The sequence below is a fragment of the Anthonomus grandis genome, chromosome 8 (assembly GCF_022605725.1).
Source record: "Anthonomus grandis grandis chromosome 8, icAntGran1.3, whole genome shotgun sequence".
Classification (NCBI taxonomy): domain Eukaryota; kingdom Metazoa; phylum Arthropoda; class Insecta; order Coleoptera; family Curculionidae; genus Anthonomus; species Anthonomus grandis.
In genome coordinates, this window is record NC_065553.1 from 7,256,506 (window position 1) to 7,269,283 (window position 12,778).

A 12,778-nucleotide genomic window follows, 5' to 3' on the forward strand; every position below is an offset into this window, starting at 1 on the left:
GAATTTGATATTTGGAGAGTATAAGGAAATTATTAAAAGCGTGAATCAATCGAACAAATACCAAGAGACCAGATATCCAAAGCAAATCCGGCAAAATATTTTTAAATATCTAAAATATAATATTAAAAAATTTTAAAATATCCGGCAAAAAGTTTTTTTTTTCAAGTTTACTACCATGTAGTATTAAATCTAACGTTAAGGACATATATTGATATGAACTTTTTTGCTTGATTTCGTCCAAGAAACACGCCCCTGAGTTTTGTCGCAATAATAAAGAAACACCCTGTATATGCATAATTGCAGGATATTTATTAATTTGGGAGTGGAAACATAACATTAGTTCTTAAATGGAAAAACAATTTTTTATTAAAAACCTAAAAATCCTACTGCCACAAAAACTTAATAATTAACTATAGCTGCCACAAATTGCGCTCTGCGATATAGATAAGTATAGTTAAAATCGTAATACTTTTACGTAAGGAGGCTGTGGTTTTTTCATATGCATTAATGCCATGCTATTATGTAAACACGTCTTAATTAGCTTAATCAAATTAATATTTAACAAAAATTTAAATGGATTAACAAAAATATTTATATTTTACCAAAGCTATTCTGATTTCATTATTTAAGTTGGCCCACGACGTCGTGCGACGTGTCTATTTAAACTAATAAATTTAAATAAATACATCACCAAAATAGAGGCTATTATTTTTGAAAAAAGAGCTACATTCTCGTTAATAGCCATTAAGGAACTAATAGTAGTACAAGTATTTGACATAAAATATGTGACAGCGGCGTCAATTCTAAATAATGTCCTCTCCCAGTTGGACACCAATGTGTGGTCGTGAGAATACGTCCGTTGGCAACCTGCGCTCTATTAGATTCGGAACTTTATTTATACTAAAGAATCGTTAATTTTGTGAGTGTTGGTATCGATAGGTAAACGTATAGTTAAGTTTATGGAAAGCAGCTATTTGTTAAAATGTGTAGTAAGTAAATCTTAAATGTGTTGATAGTGTCAAGTAGTTTTAGTTATTAGTTTGATTTGGTAAACCTTTTTAAATTCGAATTCAAATTTAAAGTTTTATTGTCCAACAGGAAAAAAATCCTAATATTAAGACAATTGATATGTAACAAATAACGATATCAAACTCACTAACTGGCGTAATATAAAACTAACAGTAGAAAATTTATTAAATACCCTAATAACTGACAGTATAATTCTATCTGAAATACAACAGATCAATACATACTCAAACAGATCAACACTAATCCGTAACGCAATCATTAAATCAGTTACATGCTCTTTCCTGGCCAAATTGGTACCATAAGTATCAAAATAAAATACACTGTGTCTTCTTGTATGGATGCAGGAAACAGGAAAATTCAAAGCTGATAAGAAATTTGGAGCATGGATTTGATATTTTAAATAAAAGCACTAAAATCCCACAAATAACAGATTGCTGAAGAGACATCAAATCTTGAAAGCAATAACTGCTAACAGAAGCCCCTCTTAGGGTATAGACCATCGAACCTACAACTAATGTATTTGTAGAATTTTCGTAGAACTAATTCGAGTCTGTGAATATACACTGCATAATAAGAAAATCATAATAGAAAAGCAACAGAATTGTCATGCTATTAGAAAATAGTTCCGTTAATCTTATAATGAAACCTAGAAACCTAAAAGAAGATTTTATGATGGTATTTATATGAGTATTGAAGGTAAGCTTTTTATTAACACAGACCCCCAGGTCAATCTCATCTTTGAGCAAGGAAATTGCCACCTTCTTATATTTCTGAAGATAAGTGGGAGTGTATTAATTTCACACCATTGATATACCCTATCGACATTACCTTGCAACTGCATGCAGTCATAACGAGTCCTTATAAAAAAATAAAAAAAAACTTTCATGTCATCCCCAAACAGTAGAATCTCACTGCCGATACTCGTGGAAATGTTATTAATACAAATCAAAAACATCAATGGAGCAACACTTAAGCTCTACTAGGTGTGCATGAAAACCCATTTTATAAAGTTTTTTAAATGTAAATTCTATTACTATTCAATTCTATAAATGTCTCAAAGATTTTGAAAAGTTAAGGCAAAAAAAAAGGGTAAAATGGAGATTGGGCGATAGTTCTCTACCATATCTCTGTCTTCTGACTTGAATATAATGATAATATATCCACATGATTTAATTCATAGATATGAATATTTTGAGAAGAAGATTGTTTATAGTGGAAATCAGCAGATGAAGTGGAGCTATTAAAGACGCTGCCAAAGAAATTTGCAAAAGCATGCGAAATTTGCAAGGGAGTAGATAGACTATTATTATTGTAGTTTAAAATATTGGAGATTCTAGATGCGTTTCTTGCTAGTTGTATAAATTTCCAAAATTGGAAAATGAAGCATTAAAGCACAATTTGTCAATCAACAGTCACTAGAACTGCCGACTTAAATTTTCCATTCGTGTAAGACTCCGGTATTAAAACTTGACACGAAAGCACAAATTATGGAGAGTAAAATATACGTGTTTCTTACACTATCTTACATGACTGACTTCCCTTCGTTTTAATTACTCTAGGTATCTACGCTATCTTCTTATGTCAGTTTGATTTATGTTAATATTTAAAAATGTAAAATAGTCATAAAAAAATTGTTATAAAGCAATAGATGACTGAACAAGATGTTAAAACCATTCAAACTTCCTATAAATACGGCCAGTCAAGGAGAAATAAATTTCGTTTTTTACGTTCGTGTGTAATTTCTCAGTGCACAAAATCGACTTTCTACTTTTTGATTTCAAAAAGGACAGTTTGAATCTACATAAAAAATTTGGGCAAATTGGATCCGTAAATAACATACTGATATGCTATCATTACGATTACTCCGCTAAAATCAACTATATATTTACCCTATAAAGAAAAGCAGTAAGGATCTTATCCTTTTATACCGAGCTGACTATTAGCAGCCATTGACACATTTTTAGAGTTCTGCATACCCATTTTAGTATAACTGCTTAAAAGTACTTTTTAGCAGGCTAAATAGGATGTTATTCAGACTACATAAAGATATTCTCAATTAAAATACTTAAACATTTTTGTATTCTTGACTTGAATTGTATTCATTTGCAACTTTAAAATCTTCTATAGAAACTGTCAGTCATTCGTAATCTAATGAAGTAACACCTGAAACTATAAAAACCTTCGTATTTTTAAAGTTTATGGAAGTGCGCAAAACCATAATCTAATTTAATTATTCTGTTCGTTATTTCAAAAAATGCATTAATATCTTTTGGTTTTTATGTTATTGATGTACACTATTAAAATAAAATTACTAAATTTTTCATCTATTTATGTATCTGAGTGTTCTAATCTGTTTTATCTATTCAGATATTCCTTGTATTAAGATGAAACAATTAGAATCGAAGAAGTTGGAATATTTAAAAATTGGAAACAAAATATTATTTTATTTACTTTTACTACAAATTATTTTATTTGTAGTCTCTTTTAATTTTAACTAGGCAACAAGGTTTCATTTCAGTAAGTTTCCATAATTCATCAGATTAAATTTTTGAAAGTTTATTAATAGTGTCTGGATCATTCGGAAATAGTGTTTTTCGGGTATAATTGGTCTAATTATACGAGAAAAATACCACTTTATTAACATTCCATTCTAATTATCGAAATTAGATAGGGATATATAAATAAGAATTCAACTTCTTTCCCTATTTTCTTTCTCTTGGATTAATTTTATTAATAGTGTCTGTCTATTAACAATAAAATACTCGATGGTAATGAAATTTATTACTAAAGTGGTTGTAAGAATCAGTTACAATTTTTACACTAAAAAAATAATTTCAATTATCCTACTTATGGTTTTATTTAGATCGAAATCATATTAAATATCGCTTTTCTAATTTTTATATTATAAAAGGATTTTCTTAAATTAATTTAATTAAAATCCTATAATACAATCAAATTCTGATTTTTCCAGATTAGGTCATTGTTCAATTGATCTACCAGATCCTAAATTTTGTATGTTTTTTCTCCAATCACACCCTAATGGAAATTTTTCAAACTTATTTACAGTATAAAAAACAATAGTAAGAAACTGAAAATCAACGAATCTATATAGTACCATACAAGTAGGTACCATCATCACAACTTGGCCAGAACTAATGAACCCCTATTAGTTTGTAGCGGCGTGGGATCGCTCAAGCAAGTGCAAAAAGCAGCGAAATGATGATTCTTGGATCGATTGCTTTGCGCGTTATGTAGCATAAGGTTTTGTTCACACGATTTGAACCCGGACTATTATAACCAATTATTTGGGTTGTGTTATACATATCACGCTTTGCCCAGGCTCGATACGGTCTTTGGCTCAAGCGTGTGCACGTATCTCCGTAATCTGCGTCTCGTCTTCTTTTATTCTATGGCTTGCCGAACAAGGTTATTAACTAAACACTATCTTTAAGCGGTATTATTAGATAATAATCACTTGCTAGTGGAGATATCATCGAAAATTGTATGTACCTGTCGAGAAGGAATCAGAAATAATAAACGAAGGAATGCACAATTTGTTTTGTTTCTTATGATCGCACAGATTGCATTTTTTATAGTGACGTATTGGCTAAAGCTATAGACTTGCAGTATCCAAGGTTAAAAAAATTTTATTTTATATTTTTTAAGTTATTTATAGGGTTTTATCACTTTTAATGCATAACTTAAATGGATATGCTATCATGAAATATAATTTTTTCCTATTACCTGTTTTTATAATTTTTAAGATACAATTTCTATTTAAATTAGTAGCCAATATCATTGTTTTTATTATTTTTCTAGAATCAAAATTTCTGCGTTTCTCCATTATTACTTTATAGTCGTATTATTTATAGAGGCTTTGTTCTCTATAGATATAGCAAAAATTTGTATATGATTTGGTTCAATAAAAAGAAATAAATAGAATTCAACTTACAAACTTAGTTTTGAATAGTATAGGCCTTACCAGGTAATACGAATTTGTTAATTAGGCATTTGATATACTTCTTATTTAAAAAACCCCAAATATGGTCATGTTTTTCGATTGGCATATACGTACTTATGATATTTTTGACGGTAGATGACGTAATAAAAGCTTCTTGTCATTTCACCGTTGTAAGACTAGCAGGAACCAGGTTCTTAATAAAAAGAAAACGTTTCTTTTTCTGAACAATCTGGCTTTATTGAGCAGTTTTCAAAATATCTTATCTCAGTACAACCATTACAACTACATTACAGTAAAAAAAATGATTCTTTTAAAACTGAAATTGACTGGCGTAACCCAGATAGGCCGGAAACATAGCTACTAGGTAAAATTTGAGAAACACTTCTGGTCTAAAATTCAAATTACACTTTAGAGCAAATTTTATTGTGCTTATCCTATTATAAGTTTAGTATAATTATTACCTTATTCGCTTAGCAATAAATCCGGAAAAATACTCAAATATTACAGCCAATAATTTCATTTTAGTGACTATTTGTAGAAGCTGTAACCTGGTAGTTGCAGTAATCATTCCGTCTGTTTGAAAGTCTTTTTACTAGCTTTTTAATTGTTTTAACCCAATATTTCATTTTAAATTACTTTTGCTATTATAGTCTACATTTTCGTAAATAACATTCGCTAAAATAATTCCTCTCTATTGACATTCGCAACCTGATTCAATCTTATTTTGAATGGTTTGAATTCACTGTTTTTTTAAATCTTTTATTATAATTTTCAAATTATCTTTATTAGTTTATTAACACCTTTAATAATATTTATATTAATATTAGTAATAATATATATTCAAATATTCTAATTTATAGAACAGGTTTTTTTAGTTATTTATTTATACTTCATCCTAACGTTAAAATTTTGTGATAAATCAAATTAAATTTTATAAACAACTTTAAAAGTTTTAATATTTATGATTATTTACCAACACATTACGCTGATTAGATTAAATGAACTTAGATCTCTTTTAACGTAATGTTAATAACCAATTTTGTTAAAATTGTTTACGGTAGTTACGTCCCTATTAATTAAGATGTCCGTATATAATAATAAAACATATTAAACTTACAGTGTTTTTAATTATTTTTGTTTTAAAATACGATTTTCTCTATATAATGAAATATTTTCAAGGTACTTTTTAATAAATTTATTTATCTAAATTATACAGTGCATTCATGATGAAAGGAATAAATTCGCATTAACTTTGAACTTTAAATAGCTCTATAAGAAAAAATCTAATAAGGTTATATCCGGTGATCTTGGTGGCCACTCAATCGTCCAATCCATTTGTTAGGAAAAGTGGCATCAAGGAATTGTCGAAGGGTGATGGCAATGTGAGAAGGTGCCTCATCTTGTTGAAACCATATCTCAGCAGGAATAAGTTCAAACTGTAGAAAGACCAAGTAGTGCAAAGGACGCATTGAATCAAGTGAAAACAAATTAAACATCAGTTGCAATAAATGTACAATAAATTTTGTATGTTTTAAATTTATATGTCTCGTTACTATGTTGCGTGATATTTAATCAATTATTGACGTTAGGCGTATGGTTTGCTATACAAAACAAATTCAGATCATTAAATAAAGTCGTAAAATATCATGATAAACGGGGTGTTCTATTTAAAAAAAAATAATGTTGACGATATAGTTTCTACTTGAGGCATCCTGTATAGCAATTTTTTAAGTAAAAATCCTAATCGATGTGTTCAAAAAATAAAAGAAGAAAGAAATACCTGATTTCAAATAAATTTCCTTTCATCGGACATGCACTGTATATTTATATATAATTATTTATGTTTCATTCAGCAGAATATTATTTTAGATATAAATGGTTTATTATTTAATACGGGTACTATCATTTAGTTTTAATTAAATATGTTTATTCTAAATTTCAATCCAATTATATTTATCCTATAAAGACTATAAATAATGAATAAATCTCATTATATACAGACCGATCAAGAAAGCGAATTTTTAAAATATTATTATAATATACAGTATTTTTTTAATATTGCTACAAAATTCAGGAGCGTCTTTGTTAAAATACAATAAAATAATACAGTCTAAAAGAACTACGTAAGGCGTAATCAAACATTATGTCTCCCTTTATTGTGAAAGAAGCGAGCCAGTTATTCTCCTCCAAAGCTTTGATACATCTTTCATAAGTTAATTGTACTGAAAATAGGGTTTTTTTAATTTTACTAAAGGTACGAGATAGAAAAATTGTGAAGATCCAAAGGACAGAAGACGAGATGTAGGGACGACGTTTGTAAAGAAATAAAACTGTATCTTACTTAATCTTTAATCTTAATAAAAGCCACGGTATTGTGCGGTTTTCAAAATAATCTTCCGAATATGCTTAATGACCTGCCTGAAACTCATGGCAGTATTGATTGCGCTTTAAATATTAATTAGGCAATAATACTATTGAGAGAGAAAAAAAAATTCTTTACGATTAACAACCTTCAGACAATCGAAACTCTAGCTGTCAATCATATATCGACCTATCACAGCTGCCATCCAACAACAACGTGAGAAACAAATTCGAAATCGACCGTCGGGAAAAATTGCATAACAAATCGAGGCGTCCGCGGTATCGATAGCGCGCTGTATTATTTATTAAAATATAAAATTGTCCATGTTCCCGATAATTTATCTTGTCTTAAACGGTATCTCACACCGTCGGATCGAGTCCGGTCCATTTATCACTGGGAACCAATCAGCCAGGTATCAAGCCACGTCAGATCTGATGTTGGCAATATCAATCATTTGCTGCGGGGAGCCCAGCACCACTGTTTTTAGACCTGAAACGTGATTCTTGCGTTAGAAAACTGATTCATTCGTGTAAACGATGATTTGTATAAATTTTTTTTTGACCTAGAAAATATGGTTATGGTATTATAAATATACAGTGGCACCATCCTTTCGGCCACTTTCCAGTGTCATATTGCATGTATATTTGATAATGACAGATATAACTCAAACCAATAAATCCATAATGTTCGAACTTTTGTAGCAGCACCCTGTGATTGGGTCAGTCAAAAGCTTTTAACAAATCACAGAATACTACCGCAGCTATCTCTCTATTTAAATGAACGTATAGTTTATTAAAAAAATGGAATATACTTTTTGATGTACTTTTCTTAGACTGAAAATCAAACTGATGTTTAGTATGCTCTTGGTTTTCAAGAAAAATAACATTCCCTTCTTTATTACTTTTTCTACGATGTTTGACAGGGTCATTCTTTGGAATTTATATCATAGTTGTGATCTTCAGACACTCACAAAATTACTACTGGAAAATAAGCGGTTAATAAGTTGAAATTGTCACCAGAGCTTGATCAAATAAATACAGAAAGAGCTTTATTTAATTTTAATTTCCGTGAATATCTGTTCCATTTTATATTTGTTTATGGCTATTAAATAAAGTGAGTCTGGATGTCGGTCTTTTGAGTAATTCGATGGATTACTTTGACTTTTTTGAAAGTTTCGCAATAAGTCTATAATAATTAAAGTACGAAATGAAAAATGCTATTTATGAAAAAAATTGGTAATGTATGAAGAGTGCGTATATTTTTTGATTAAACCATAATTTTCTTAGAATATTGAAAGGCTAGAATTAGCCATAAAACTATGGACAGTTTGTTTGCTTGCAACATCTCTGATGCTATGATGTTAAATGCTTATGTAAAAATGGCAAAAAACATACTTATATAGAAATTTGTCACTTATTTTGACAGGAGCAAAATAATACTATTCCTCTTTAATAAAACATGAACCATTTTTGTCATAAAATATAATAACATACTCTTTAAAGAAGTCAATAATCAAAGTTAAATAGATGTAGATTACGTATATTAGAGAAAAAGGCACTAACATCGCAACGCCGCTTGATTGCATTGTTGATTCCACCGATACAAGTAATCTTTACCAGTGACATCGTCAAAAAATATTTACATAATAAATATTCATTATTGATAGATTATGCTTAAAATTATGAACAATATTACCGTTCATAAACCATTCATTAGAGTAAAGGTGCTATCTAAGAAAAGGCATTTTTATGGACATTAAATATTTTAAAATTATTAATAATATAAAATTATTATAATAAGCTTTTATTATTTTACGGTTATGGCGACGGTTGTCCCTTGATATGATGTTATGACAATATCGGTATTTACTTGTAAAAAATCGGGTTAAATCGCCTTTTTCCCATGGTGCGGCACAAACGGCACAAGTTTTTACTATCGTAACAATTCACAAAAACACTGACATAACACAATCTTTTCCTTTTTTAATCAAAAACTAAAGAAAAAATACAGAACTTTACAAATGCTGAATTATCAAATCCGTTTGTCAAGATGAGATTTTGCAAGATGACATCATGCCTGCGGTGTTGCTATTTCAAGTATTTTAGAAGCGGTTTTAGGAATAAGACTGTTGAATTCATTTTTTTTGCTTTGAAGATGTAATTTTTATATTTGGAATAACACATATCTATTTCTACTTTTTATTTTTAATTCAAAATCTAATACCCATAGGTTATATTAACATTATTATATGTGATGATATATAGCTCAAAATTTTCTCTTCTAAAAATGCGTGTAAGCTTGACAACAGAAAATCATCCCTCTTATTTCTGTGCATATGTTGAACTCAAACAAAGTTGTGGTTTACTAATTCTAGCCTTTCAATATTCTAAAATTATTCCTTTAGTACCCCAGGGCTTTTTTGGTTTGCCTTTTAATATTGCTTAGAATTTATTATTTCAGGGATCCAATATTAAAATGGTTGGGCTCATTTTTGACGGGTAGATGTCAGAGGGTTCGTTTTGCTCATTCTGAGCCAGAGGAGTTGAATGTTGCAGCAGGTGTGCCTCAGAACTCAGTACTGGGCTCACTTTCATTTCTTAAAGATGTAAATTACTTTCCTTCAGTTTTGAGACTAGTGTACATCTTTTTCTGATGACACTGCTCTTCTGTAAAATAATACTGATTCCCATTATCTTGATCATGGAATAATTAGCCATGATTTGGCCAGGGTTAAAACTTGCTATGACGATAATTCTGTATCAGTTCCTGTTTCAAAGACGCATATTTTAAATTTCAAATATGATATAAATAGTCCCGGGTGAGCAGAATCTTACAGTGACAAATTTTAATAAATTTCTAGACTTGGTTATTGATAATCGGTTTAAGTTTGATAAACACATTAGGTTGGCATCAGTCTGCTATGCAATCAGAACAGTTGAAAGTACTTTAAATATGGTACTAACCAAATATGCTTATTATACACTTATTGACTCATAGCTAAAATATATAGAGCTGACAGACACAGCTGAGATACAGTGCTAAGATATTTGTGTGGACTTAAATTTAGGGGTTTATGCAAACTATATTTTATTAAACAAAAAAGTATAACTGTTTCAGCAATTTTCATTCTTGACACTGTTTGTTTATTACATAAGAAGTTCTCATCGTTACTTTATACAGGGTGTTTCAGAACTATGGGATCAAACTTCTAGGGGTTGTTCAGTGCAACAGTAGAATCAATTTGAGTATAGGAACCCATGTCCAGAAATGTGTCACTACGCCACTACGGCCCTAAGACGCGTTTAAATTTAGAAAAAATATTAATTACCCAAATAGGATCTGATGCATTTATTTTTACCATTTGTATATGATACCATCACAACAATTGTTTAAAATGTCTTCCTCCAACCTCAATATACCAATTTTAACGCCGCACATGATTTCGGCGGACTACACTAAAAATTTGATACTCGTTTTGAATGATTTCAAATGCTGCTGTTATTCGTCCAGTTAAGTCTAGCTCTGATTCTACTGGAGTTTCGTAGACTAAAGAGTTTACATGTCCCCACAAGAAAAAATCGAGCGACGTTAAATCGGGTGACCTAGGAGGCCAAGAAACTGCTCGACCTCTGGCAATCCAACGGTGCCCAAACCGCTGTGCCTAATACTCGCGTACTTGTACAGCAAAGTGGGCCGGCGCTTCATCATGCTGAAACCACATTTGCTGTCTAACGTTTAGTGGAACATTTTCAAGGAGTTTTGGAAGAACTTCCTCCAAGAAACGCAGATAAATAGGTTCTGTTAACCGTTCCGGTAGAAGGTATGGCCCAATTAAATAATCATCAACAATGCCTGCCCATACGTTGACAGACCAACGACTCTCATGTTTTCTTGAAAAAATTGCTTAAGGATTTTCTTCGTCACAGTGTTAAAAATACCGTCTCTTGTGAAAGAGGCTTCATCGGTCCACAAGACATATCGTAAAAAATTTGGTTGTGCTATGATGTGATCCAGAGCCATCGACAAAATTGAACTCTAGGATGATAATCGGCTGCAGTCATACCTTGAACTTTCTGAAAGTGGTGGAAAAGTAAGGATGGAGTTGTTGCTCGTATAGTACCCGCCAGACAGAAGCGTTACTCGTAATTATATTCTTAGCGACGTCACATATGCTATGTGATGGTTCATCAGCAACTCGCTGAAGTACCTCTTCTTCAAATTCGACCGTTCTTACGCTTCGAGCAACACCAGTATTAGCATCTTGGTCTTAAACATGCCTGTCTCAGCGAGCCGCCGATGAACCGCAATAAACTTTTTGTATCCAGGATACTATCGTTCGGGATAACGTTCATGATACAACCACGATGCTGCTCGTGCATTGCAGTCTGTTGCTCCGTATGCCAAATGCATATCCGCCAATTCTTGATTGGTAAAGTTTTCCATTAGCAATAAATGTTTAAAAATTGTAAGCTATAAAATTTTTTAACATGACATTGAGAATTGACATTGATAAGCGTTGATTTTAAACAATTGTTGTTATGGTATCATGTACAAAAGTTAAAAATAAATGCATCAGATCCGCATCTTAGGGCCGTAGTGGCGTAGTGACGCATTTCCGGACATGGGTTCCTATACTCAAATGAATTCTTCTGTTACACTGAAGAACCCCCAGAAGTTTGATCCCATAGTTCTGAAACACCCTGTACAGTTAACATAAATAATACTCGCTCAACCTTTTAAGATTGCATCTTATGAATTATTTAGAAAGAAGGTGAAGATAATGTTGCAAAATAGAGCATAATATAGTGTGGAGAAGTACTTTTAGACACAAGTTTATTAAATTTGGCATCCTGACTCTTTAACTTGTATGTTTTATTGTCGTTCTTTTATTTCATCTACAATAATCATGTTTTTAGCATATTAGTAAGTTTTACTTTGTTTTATTGTTTATTGTATATGATTCATTCTGGTTATTAGATTTTTTAATAATTTATAGAACCATATTGAAACTTTAGCACTGTATATTTTAAGTTTGTAATTATTTATCTGATTTGTCCACAAGATGTATCTTTTGATATTAAATCTTATCTGGAATTTTGCAGAAAAGCAATTTTTGAAAACTCACGAAAATATATTATGAAACTGATGTGATAAGTGAACTTATCACGTGAATCTGTCCATTTTTTGCCTTAACATTCTCTTGAAAACAAATAAAATATTCCTTGCTTTTTGACGTGCAACGGTCATCAATATTTCTGCAACTTAATCTAAATTAATGCTAAAAAGTAATGCCTCATTATCTAAAAGGCCTGGACTTAAAACTGCAGACTCACAGTTATCATCTTTATTTCCGGTGCAAATATAGTTAATAACGACGAAAATTGAGTCAAAACCTTAATATTAAAATTTGAATTCAACTGACTCAA